We start from the raw sequence: 11,466 nt of genomic DNA, 5'->3' as shown, positions 1-11,466 counted from the left end.
CAGAGAGGAAGGGAGAGAGATAGAGAGCTAGAAACATTGATGAGAGAGAAACATCGATCAGCTGCCTCCTGCACATCTCCTACTGGGGATGTGCCCGCAACCCAGGTACATGCCCTTGACCGGAATCGAACCTGGGACCCTTCAGTCCGCAGGCTGACGCTCTATCCACTGAGCCAAACCGGTTTCGGCATGTTTTTTGTTTTTTTTTAAATATATTTTTTATTGATTTCAGAGAGGAAGGGAGAGAGAGAGATAGAAACATCAATGATAAGAGAGAATCACTGATCAGATGCATCCTGCACACCCCACACTGGGGATCAGGCCTGCAACCCAGACATGTGCCCTGATCGGAATCAAAACATGACCTCCATGTTCATACATCAACACAAAAAAGCATTGAGCCACACTAGCTGGGCCCAATTTATATTCTTTACCCAATTTCTATAGGGTTATTTATTCCCTTCTTGACAATTTGTAATTGATTTTTGAATGTTATACTTTTCAACAGAGCACAAAGAATAAAGAGGCTTTGGCTAGAACTAAATGATAAAGATTTAGTCAAGTGTCTTAGGATTTTCAAATCATAAACACAACTAGGAACTACCCAGAATGTTGTGAAGAAGAAAGAAAAACTGAGAGTTCTTATAGTAAAAAGTACATTCTTGAGAAGACAGTCCTGCTTCCTTAGCCTCTGGATTGTTCTGAGATGGTAACCTTCCAGAAGACCAGTGGTCTGGAGAATGGATATCAGGTGCTCTAGATGTGTAAACATTCTTTCCTATATTCTTCAGAGAGTTATCTATAGGAGATGTATATATAGGGTGTCCCAAAATTCACGCAAGATTTGAATTTAGTGTGAACATTAACAACAACAACAAATAAAAGCCTAATTTTCCTTGGTTTATTGAATCAGATTCTAATATCTGTTGCCCTTTGATTTCAATCCCTTCAATTTGATAAGCATTACCAAGTACCAATTATGGCCCAGGAGCAGGGACAATGAAGACCATGGCTTTGCATATGTGCCAGCAAAACCATGGAGGCCATTTACCCAATGTGCTATTCCATACATAACCTTATACTGTATACTTTATTAATCAATAAAGAATTTACAATTTTTAATTATAAACCTGTGTTTTCTATCAAAATTACTTCTTGCATGAATTTTGAGACACCCTATATAATCTTCAATTAGAATAATTTCCTCATGCCTCAGCTTACTTGGTTTAGTAATTTAGCAGGTTAACCATAGTGACTCCATTTTATTCCTCACTCTTTTCCTGACCTTCTATCTGCCCAATGAGTTGCAGATTTACCTCAAACCTACTTTCTATTGACATTGCTTATACATCTTTTTGCCATACAAAAAAATTTTCTTTAAAACAAGTCAAATATGTGCATTTCTTTCTTTTTTAACTTCTGGGTTTCCAGTCTTATTTAAGGTCTCCCCTACTTCTTGTTGCATGTAGTAACCAAGATTTTTCTGAAAGGATTTTTAAAATATTTTTTTACAATTGAGTTTTTAATCCATCTGGAATTTATTTATTTTGCTAAATGATGGATATGGATACAATTTTATTTTCATCCAGGTGGATAGTCAGGGCTTCTACTTAACATTTTTTCTCATCCTTTAAAAATTTCTATCTTGACATGTTTTTAAGTATTAACATGATAGTCTATGTATAGAATTTATGAATAAATACATATATCAAAGCTATAGGCTCAAAAAATGTTTTAAGCAAAAAATGTTTTGGAAACCATTGTACTACCAGGGGTGGGCAAACTTTTTGACTCGAGGGCCACAATGGGTTCTTAAACTGGACCGGAGGGCCAGAACAAAAGCGTGGATGGAGTGTTTGTGTGAACTAATATAAATTCAAAGTAAACATCATTACATAAAAGGGTACGGTCTGGTTTTGTTTTTAGTTTTATTCATTTCAAACCGGCCGGCCCTTGGGCCGTAGTTTGCCCAAGGCTGTAACTAGACCATGAGCTCCTTGAGGGCAGTAATTATGGTTTTCCTTATCTTTTAATTCATTGCTAAGACTGTCTCTTGAATGTGTTTCAAAAATGGTTGTTTAAAAAAAATGAGTGAATGAGACTGCCATTGTCTTATTCATGTGTCTTAAGCAACACAGCCATTGAGAAACTGGATATTCCAGCTGTGTCTTGTGGCAAGCTATCTGAGGCTAAGAACAAGCAATGACTCATAATGGCAAATAGTATAACTTCACTGGTGTCAAGTTCATATACTTTCAATATGAGAATATAAACTATTCATCCGTTCATTCATTCATTCATTCATTCCTCACCCAAAGATATTTTCCCATTGATTTTTAGAAAGTGTGGAAGGGAGGGAGGAGAGAGAGAGAAACATCTATGTGAGATTGGTTGCCTCCTGCAGGCACACGCCCTGACCAGGGCCAGGGATCCAGCCCGCAACCTAGGTATATGCCCTTGACCAGAATCGAAGCGGGGACCCTTCAGTCTGCAGGCCAACGCTCACTTTATTCATTGAGCCAAACTGGCTAGGGCAAGAATATAAATTCTTATAGCCTTAAAGACTTCCCTATGACTAATAATTCATAGATGCTTATGAAACTAGTTATTTTTTTTGCAAATACACCCCCTGCTTTTTAATGCCAGTCATCTACCCTCTATATGGCAATTTACTAGGAAAAATGTGTCTATACTTTAATGTCAGAAAGGTGATTACATTTAATTTTAAAAAATATATTTTTATTTATTTCAGAGGAAGTGAGAGGGAGAGATAGAAACATCAGTGATGAGGGAGAATCATGGATAGGTTGCCTCCCGCATGCCCCTCACTGGGGATCGAGCCCGAAACCCGGGCATGTGCCCTGGCCAGGAATCAAACCCTGACCACGTTCAACTGAGACACACCAGCTGGGCTGCACTTAGATTTTATATCGTTTTCTACACTACAATTTCCTCCTCTCTCCCTCCCTCCCCCCAATTCCAGAAATTGATTGGTGTGGTTGATTGTTAACAAGTGAGGCTGGTGTTTCCAGCCCTAGACATGTATCATCTCTTTTTTCTTGGTATTTTAGACTCTGTGTTCACTTATAACCACTCCCTCTTGTGACTTGGGGAAACAGAAACCATGCCCAACCTTTTTTGCAATAGGTCAATTAGTGCAAAAGAGACCTTTTCTACTCCACTTTGCTCCTATTTGCTGTTTTTGAGTTTATTAGAAGGAGGAGGAGGGTAATCAAGAATCAGGGGAGGTAAGTAAATTTGGGCAAAAGTAAACGTTTGGCTTTTAAACTCACTTACGGACGAATCAAAGTACTCGAACTTCGAGCTGCTAGGAAGACTCTACATTAGCAAGGAATGAACGAAATAGAAAGCCTCAGATGGTGCCAGTGTTCTTGGAAAAATTCAAATAAATGTTAAAGATTATGAAGACTCACAGAAGCGAATGAAACTGCGTTATTAGAACTACAAGAGTTTCTAGAGAGAAAAAACACACACACACGGTCCGTTTGAATTTCTGAACGCAGGAGCGGGGGAATCCCCTCGCCGCTGGGGCGCAGGGACTCGGAGCCGGAAAAGGGCGAAGATTCCTCAGCCGGAATCCCGTTCAGCGGACGGAGCGGCGTTCAGTCCAACCCGGGTTCTTGGGTTCTCATTGGCCCCTTCCGTTCAACACTCAGTGCATTTCCCCAGGTCACCAATGAACGCTTCCGTGCAAGAACGCCTCCGCAGATTGGGTATCTTCTCTTCGCGTTGCAATGGCATCAGCCAATCAGAGGGCAGCACCGCCGGCGGGTTCAGGGTCATGGGGGAGAGTCTGTAGAACCTTTTTCCGCTGGCGCCCTCGCTGTTTCGCTTTGGGAGTCGGTCCGCCGTCTCCAAGGCCGCGGCTGCGGACGGGGGGGGGGCCCGCTCCACGTCTCCGGGGCCCTCTGCCTCCTCCGTTGGTGCGGCCCCGATGGTGCAGCAGGCCCCGGACTCCTGAAGCCCCGGGAGCGGTACGTACGGTCAGGGGGCGGGAGCCCGAGCGGCGGGGACGGGAAGGCCGCGGAGAACGGACCCTGCTCCGAGTCGGCGGATCGGCCTGGGCAGGGCGCTCGCTCCGCCCGCCTTCTTATCAGGACCCCGCCGGGCTCGCGAAGGCGCCCTGCTCCCATGTGCCCTGTGCAAATGTCAGGTTTATCCGCTTCCTCTCCGTGCCCCGCACGCCCGATTTGTAGGAACCCTAGTATTTACTAATGGGTGTCATCTCGCTTCATCTCTCCAGGCGCTTCTTCGGTAACTTTCTATTAGTTTTTCTGCACCTTCATGTTTACACTAAGCGCACAATCACATGGTTGTGTTTGACTTCATTCAAGAGGGACCAGTCTTCACATCCTTGTATTTTAAAAACCCATCTTGGGATGCATTGGTGCTGTTAGCAGCCCCTTTCGAGGTGGCGTGCTGATATGTTAGGGCGGTGCAGGACATGCCCCCCCAAATCTGGGGGAATAGAAGTAAGTCCCCACAGGATCAAGGATGGTTCTTGTTTGGTAGCTGCCGGTACTCTATCATCTAAAGTTTTCATTTTGTTTGATCTGGACAGCTACTCAGAAGTATGATGTGAGGAAACAGAGGCTCGAAGGGGGTGAACCAACTTTTTCAAAGAGTTGCTGTGAGTTGCTAGTAACGGGAAAGCCAGCTGTGATCTCAATGCTTACGGTTGTTTTTTTAAAAACTGGCCTCGCCCTAGCTGGTTTGGCTCAGTAGATGGAGCGTCGCCCTGCGGACTGAAGGGTCCTGGGTTCGATTCTGGCCAAGGGCACATGCCCGGGTTGTGGGATCGATCCCCCGGGGGGGGGGGGGCGTGCAGGAGGCAGCCGATCAATGATTTTCTCTCATCATTGATGTTTCTCTCTCCCCCTCTCCCTTCCTCTCTGAAATCAATAAAGAAATATATTTTAAAAATAAATAAATAAATAAATAAATAAATAAATGAATAAAACTCTCCTCACTGGCCAGGTGTGCACACCCGCTGTTGCTCTTAGTATTTGCGAGCTTAATATTTCTTTGAGTCGAATCATAAATCTTGGCTGAAAGAAAAATCTTTCAGACATCTACCCTTATAGGTGTCTCACATCAATCACCTCACTCCTAGTTTCTTGTAAGTGTGGTTGCCCTGACCACCATAGCCCTCCCCTGGAAGTTTGTTGGAAATGCAGAATTTCAGGCCTCACCCCACCTAATAAATCAGAATCTGCTTTTTAACAAGATCTCTTAGGTGACCAGAGTGTTTGTTAACGTTTGGGGAGTATCCACTGTCTTGTACTGATTTGTCCAAATTGAACCCCGCCTTCCCCCCACCCCCCACCCCCAAAAAAAGAGAGAAAATAAAAGGTATGCAGTATGTACGTACGTGTTGTAATAAGACGAATTATAAAGACAGAGAAAGTTATTTTTGTTTTGTTTGTTTATACAGTTTTCTCATTTGCTGGTGAGGATATTATTTATTTTATTTTTTTAAATATATTTTATTGATTTTTTACAGAGAGGAAGGGAGAGAGATAGAGAGCCAGAAACATCGATGAGAGAGAAACATCGATCAGCTGCCTCCTGCACATCTCCCACTGGGGATATGCCCGAAACCCAGGCACATGCCCTTGACCAGAATCGAACCTGGGACCTTTCAGTCCGCAGGCCGACGCTCTATCCACTGAGCCAAACCGGTTTCAGCGAGGATATTATTTAAAAAATATTAACTATGTTTGTTTTGGCAATTTTAGCTATGCATCCAAAATCTTAAATATACATGAATATTTAAATAGTAATTCAAAACTAACTTGTAAGACATCAGGTGCTGGTCTTAAAAGTAAAAAAGCAGCCCTGGCTGGTTTGTCGGACTGTGAACTGAAGGGTCCCAGGTTCGATTTCGGTCAAGGGCACATGCCCAGGTTGTGAGCTTGATCCCCAGTTGGGGGCGTGCAGGAGGCATCCGATCAATGATTCTCTCTCATCATTGATGTTTCTATCTCTCTCTTCCTCTCCCTTCCTCTCTGAAATTGATAAAAATATATCTTAAAAAAAGTAGAAAAACAGGCCCAGCTGGTGTGGCTCAGTGGTTGAGACTGGACCTATGAACCAAGAGGTTACTGTTGGATTCCTGGTCTTGGTACATGCTGGTGTTTGGGGCTCCATCCCCAGTAGGGGGCATGCAGGAGGCAGACCATCAATGATTCTTTCATCATTGATGTTTCTATCTCTCTCTCCCTCTCCTTTCCTTTCTGAAATATAAAAATATATCTTAAAAAAACTCATCTAATTTAGGGGAGCAAATCACAGCTTCTGCCTGCCTTTCTTTGCCTTCGTTTAAGAGCCATAGGAAATGCAGTACTTGACCACAGCTTCAGCCTCTGCTCCTTACGTTTGGGTATTTGATGCTTTTCCTATGCAGATCCTTATTTGAGCCCTCTCCCCATCACTGAGCTTTGAGGATTGGAAGTTTTAACTCTTTTGACTTTGGTTCATCTCAAAGGAACAAGAAGGCTGTACACTTTCCAGAATCCTTCCCACTGAGTAGTTAGTTCTCTAAGGACTCCCTCGGTGAGAATAGAGCTCTTCAGTTTCAAGGCCAATGTTTTATGTAAAATGCTATCACCCTGAGTATTTGGTTCTTAACTGTGACTTGCCTACTTGGGCCTTTGAGCCAGTAATTGGTTCTGCTGATTCCATTGTGGATTAGGGTCTGTGTTGGTGACAGCACATAAAGCTCATGGGTAAGCTGGTTTATAAGCAGGGATATTCAGGCTGTTGATAATAGAAGCACTTAAGATACACCATAGCCGAAACCGGTTTGGCTCAGTGGATAGAGCGTCGGCCTGCGGACTGAAGGGTCCCGGGTTCGATTCCGGTCAAGGGCATGTACCTGGGTTGCGGGCACATCCCCAGTAGGAGATGTGCAGGAGGCAGCTGACCAATGTTTCTCTCTCATCGATGTTTCTAACTCTCTATCTCTCTCCCTTCCTCTCTGTAAAAAATCAATAAAATATATTTTGGAAAAAAAAAAAAAAAAAAAAAAGATACACCATGCCCCCAAACCCCGTCTTATGCCTGTGTATTCAGTCTACTTCTTTTCTTTAAATCTTTTTTTAAAATTGCTCCAGTAACTGTAATTTTTTTCCATTTTCAGAAAATTGCCTCCCAAATACTATCTTGATAAAGCCCTGTTTTCTGTGAATCCTTTACTTTTCTTTTAAATTAAATCTTTATTGTTCAGATTATTACATTTGTTCCTCTTTTTTCTCCCCATAACTCCCCTCCTCCCAGTTCCCGCTCCACCCTCCGCCCTCACTCCCCACCCACTGTCCTCATCCATAGGTGCACGATTTTTGTCCAGTCTCTTCCCGCATCTCCCACACCCCTTTCCCGCCCAAGAATAGTCAGTCCATTCCCTTTCTATGTCCCTGATTCTATTATAATCACCAGTTCATTCTGTTCATCAGATTATTTATTCACTTGATTCTTAGATTCACTTGTTGAGAGATGCATATTTGTTGTTCATAATTTGTATCTTTACCTTTTTCTTCCTCTTCCTCTTCTTAAAGGTACCTTTCAGCATTTCATATAATCCTGGTTTGGTGGTGATGAACTCCTTTAGTTTTTCCTTATCTGTGAAGCTCTTTATCTGACCTTCAATTCTGAATGATAGCTTTGCTGGATAAAGTAATCTTGGTTGTAGGTTCTTGGTATTCATCACTTTGAATATTTCTTGCCACTCCCTTCTGGCCTGCAAAGTTTCTGTTGAGAAATCAGCTGACAGTCGTATGGGTATTCCCTTGTAGGTAACTGAGTTTCTTTCTCTTGCTGCTTTTAAGATTCTCTCTTTGTCTTTTGCTCTTGGCATTTTAATTATGATGTGTCTTGGTGTGGTCCTCTTTGGATTCCTTTTGTTTGGGGTTCTCCGCGCTTCTTGGACCTGTAAGTCCATTTCTTTCACCAGGTGGGGGAAGTTTTCTGTCATTATTTCTTCAAATAGGTTTTCAATATCTTGCTCTCTCTCATCTTCTGGCACCCCTATAATTCTGATGTTGGTACGCTTGAAGCTGTCCCAGAGGCTCCTTACACTATCCTCGCATTTTTGGATTATTTTTTCATTCCACCCCTCCGGTTGGGTGTTTTTTGCTTCCTCGCATTTCAAATCATTGACTTGATTCTTGCGCTCCTCTGGTCTGCTGTCGGGAGTCTGTATAATATTCGTTATTTCAGTCCGTGTATGCTTAATTTCTAGTTGGTTCCTCAATATAACATCGAGGGTCTCATTAGTTTTCTTGTAGATCTCATTAAGTTTATCGGCGGCTTCTAAACAGTTCTTGAGAGACCTTAAAAGTGGTTCTGAATTCTATATCTTCCATTGACAATTTTGTCCTGTTTTTTTGTCTCCGCATTTTGTTATGCTTCCTTGGTGCACCCCCTAGTGGTCTTTGTTCGCAGTCTTATAGTTAAATCTTGATTGTTGTAGCTAATACCAGGGAGGGTTTGACCTCCAGGCCAAGTGGCTATGAGAATCAGCTGTGTCAGCAGTGAGAGAACTTCTGTCCTCTAGGGAGATGCTAATCTAGCCTTTGCCTGAGGCTATCCGGCAAATGCCTCTGTGCAGGGCTTGGGCGGGGCGGGTCGCACAGGATCAACAGGGTGGGCCGGAGAGAGCAGTTATGGCGGCTCTCAGTCCTGTCCCCAGGGGCTCTGCCTCTCTGAGTCCCAGCACCCGCTGCAAAGCTCAGAGAGAAAGCTGCACTCGCTCTGACCGAAGCCAGACAGTCCCGCTTCTCCCGTTTGAGTCTGGGTCGCTAAAGACTCGCCCGTATCTGGAGCTCAGAGTCTTCGACTCCCTCCCGATTGAAAACGCCAACCGCGCCCTCCGCCGCCAGCCCGCTCCGCGCACTCTGCACCTCAGAGTTTGACTTCAGCACTGCGCCTCCTCTGAGTGTCCTTCAGCACTGCGCCTCCTCTGAGTGTCCGTATGCGTTTCTCTTTCCTCCTAGTTGTAGGACTTCCACTCAGCCAGCGTTCCTGTGGTTCTGGGTGATGTCTGTTCCGTCTTTTAGTTTCACTTTAGAAGTAGTTGTTCAAGGCAGCAAACTCCAGCTTTAACCTATGCCACCATCTTGGTTCTCCTGAATCCTTTACTTTTCATTTGTTTGCAGACATAAAAACTTTATACATTGTATGTATTTTATTCAGAATATGATTTTTTTTGGTACGTGGTATGAGTTAAAGATCCTTAGCAGTGGGTTTAAAAATTGCTTAGAAGTGCCGAAGCCGGTTTGGCTCAGTGGATAGAGCGTCGGCCTGTGGACTGAAGGGTCCCAGGTTCGATTCCAGTCAAGGGCATGTACCTGGGTTGCGGGCACATCCCCAGTGGGAGATGTGCAGGAGGCAGCCGTTCGATGTTTCTCTCTCATCGATGTTTCTGACTCTCTGTCTCTCTCCCTTCCTCTCTTTAAAAAATCAATAAAATATATTAAAAAAATAAAAAAAAAAAAAAAAATTGCTTGCCGAAACCGGTTTGGCTCAGTGGATAGAGCGTCGGCCTGCGGACTGGAAGGTCCCAGGTTCGGTTCCGGTCAAGGGCATGTACCTGGGTTGCGGGCATATCCCCAGTAGGGGATGTGCAGGAGGTAGCTGATCGATGTTTCTCTCTCATCGATGTTTCTAGCTCTCTATCTCTCTCCCTTCCTCTCTGTAAAAAATCAATAAAATATATTTTTAAAAAAATTGCTTAGAAGTTATTCCAATTTATTGAATAATTTTTCATTGATTTTTGACTCCTCGTAATTTTTAACTATCATTTATTGAGCATTTACTATGTGCTAGGCACCAATCTAACATGTTCTTTAATTTGGACATTGCACCATTTGGTAGCTGCTACAACTAACCCCATTTTACAGATTAAGATACAGATAAAGAGTGTAAGTGATTTGCTTAAAATCATGGTTACCAAGTAGTGGGCCCTGAGTCTGACTCACTTTATTGAGTATATAAACAGCTTTACTGGGAATAATATTTTTATCTCTTTCTACCTCCACCCCAGTCCTGCTGCTTTACTCTTAATAACTTTGTAAATTTAAATATATGGTAGAGCCAGTTCTACTTTCTTACCGCCCCCCCCCTCCAATAACTTAAAAATTTTTGTTATTGATTTTCAGAGAGAGAGGGAGAGAGAGAGAAGCAGAAACATCTGTGTGAGAGTGATACATAAATTGGCTGCCTCCTGCACGCCCCCTACTGGGAGTGAATCCTGAAACCCAAGCATGTGCCCTGACAAGAGATTGAACTGGCAACCCCTCGGGTGCATGCAGGTTAACATCAACCAACCGAGCCACACTGGCAACAAAATAAGTTTATAGGGCTCCGTTCCCCGCGCCCCGCCCTCCGCCGCACCCCGGCGCCGGGGGTGGGGGCTGTGGGGGCCGCAGAGCGCCAGCCCCCCAGCCGGCCGAGAACCCCCCGCTGTGGCGCCGCGCGCCCCCCATTCTCCCTGATTAATTAAGGAGGCAGCTAAGGAGGCAGCGGCAGGAGGCTGCGTCTTGGCCCCGGGGCCGGGCGCCGCTGGCAGGAGCGCTTGGGGATCCTCCAAGGCAGTCTCCCAGAGCTGGGCTAGCCCCTGACATGGTGGCAGTTAGTGCTTGGTGCTTGGATATAGTTGGGAAGGCAGACTTGAATATAGGGGTCTTGGAGGCAGCTGTTCTGACCACTCGCCTGTCTCCAGCATCCAGGGTGGCCACAGTTTGGTAGAGGACCGGTTGTCAAAGACTCCAGGGTTGTGTTGGACTCCAGCAGGTCCAGGGGTTCCCAAAGGTGTGGACAGAGTCGGCGAAGAAGGAATGACACGGAGACTGTGTTCAGTTGATCAGCATAGCCAGGTTCTTTTTTTATTGCCCTGTTAGATCTGTATTTATACCATTTGATCCTATAAGTATGCCTCTATAATCACATCATGGTATGTTTTGGGTAACCTACAGTTCCTTGTTTCATTTCCATAGTTTATCTGACCTTTACCAAAAATCCTGTCTCTGTCTAGTTCTGTTGATTTTAATCTTGTCTAGGTTAATCTCTGTGTTCCATTATAAGGGCTATTCCAAGGTCGCTGCTCTACTGATAAGCTACAAGGAAGTGACTGAAGGAGATTATCCTACCCAGTAAAGGTTATGTCCTCCCAGCCCCGCTGCTTGCCTTCTCTGGGACTGCCCTGTGTCGGTGGTTCTCCAGGGGTATAGGCTTTGGTGCTTTCCCTGGTGGGCAGACCCCTGGGGATGTGGGCCCAACAAGTCCCAAATTTATTGCCAACAGTCTTAGTCCAAGTTCAAAAAAATAAAAAAAATAAATTTATATTTTTATTTTATTGATTTCAGAGAGGAAAGGAGAGATAGAAACATCATAGAGAATCATTGATTAGCTGCCTCCTGCACTTTTCCTATTGGGGATCAAACCCAT

General features: G+C 44.2%; 1 protein-coding gene across 1 annotated transcript in view; it reads left to right on the top strand.

Moving 5' to 3' along the window:
* Positions 1-3,801: 3,801 nt before the first annotated feature.
* ARMC1 (armadillo repeat containing 1) overlaps positions 3,802-11,466 on the top strand; it is a 28,549-nt gene continuing 20,884 nt past the window's right edge. Inside the window, exon 1 of the mRNA XM_036338379.1 lies at positions 3,802-3,995. The gene's annotated coding sequence lies outside the window, so the exon portion shown is untranslated. The remainder of the gene's footprint in view (positions 3,996-11,466) is intronic.

Source organism: Myotis myotis, unplaced genomic scaffold (assembly GCF_014108235.1).
Source record: "Myotis myotis isolate mMyoMyo1 unplaced genomic scaffold, mMyoMyo1.p scaffold_m19_p_16, whole genome shotgun sequence".
Classification (NCBI taxonomy): domain Eukaryota; kingdom Metazoa; phylum Chordata; class Mammalia; order Chiroptera; family Vespertilionidae; genus Myotis; species Myotis myotis.
The sequence above is the reverse complement of the archived record's forward strand: the minus strand, read 5'-3'. Positions and strand labels throughout refer to the sequence as shown.